Raw genomic sequence first — 384 nt, 5'->3', positions numbered from 1 at the left:
ATGGACGGACGGATGGATGGACAGACAGACGGACGGACGGTCGGACAGACAGACGGAGGGAGGCAGCTCTCGTCAAGTTGAAGAACAAGGCTGGGCGAGGGGGCTCATGCCAGTCGTCCCACCACTTTGAGAGGCAGAAGCCAGAGGATTGCTTGAGCCCAGGAGTTCAAGACCAGCCTGAGCAACATGGCAAAACCCTGTCTCAACTAAAAATACAAAAACAGCCTGGTGTGTGGTGCCCACCTGTAGTCCCAGCTATTTGGGAGGCCGAGGTGGGAGGATCACGAAAGCCAGGGAAGTCGAGGCTACAGTGAGGGAGACGCAGTCACACCACTGCACTCCAGCCCAGGCTACAGGAGTGAGACCCTGTCTTGTCTTTTTTTT

This window comes from Sapajus apella, unplaced genomic scaffold (genome assembly GCF_009761245.1).
Source record: "Sapajus apella isolate SASKATOON/1434 unplaced genomic scaffold, GSC_monkey_1.0 scaffold152, whole genome shotgun sequence".
Taxonomy (NCBI): domain Eukaryota; kingdom Metazoa; phylum Chordata; class Mammalia; order Primates; family Cebidae; genus Sapajus; species Sapajus apella.
Note: the sequence above shows the minus strand (reverse complement) of the source record.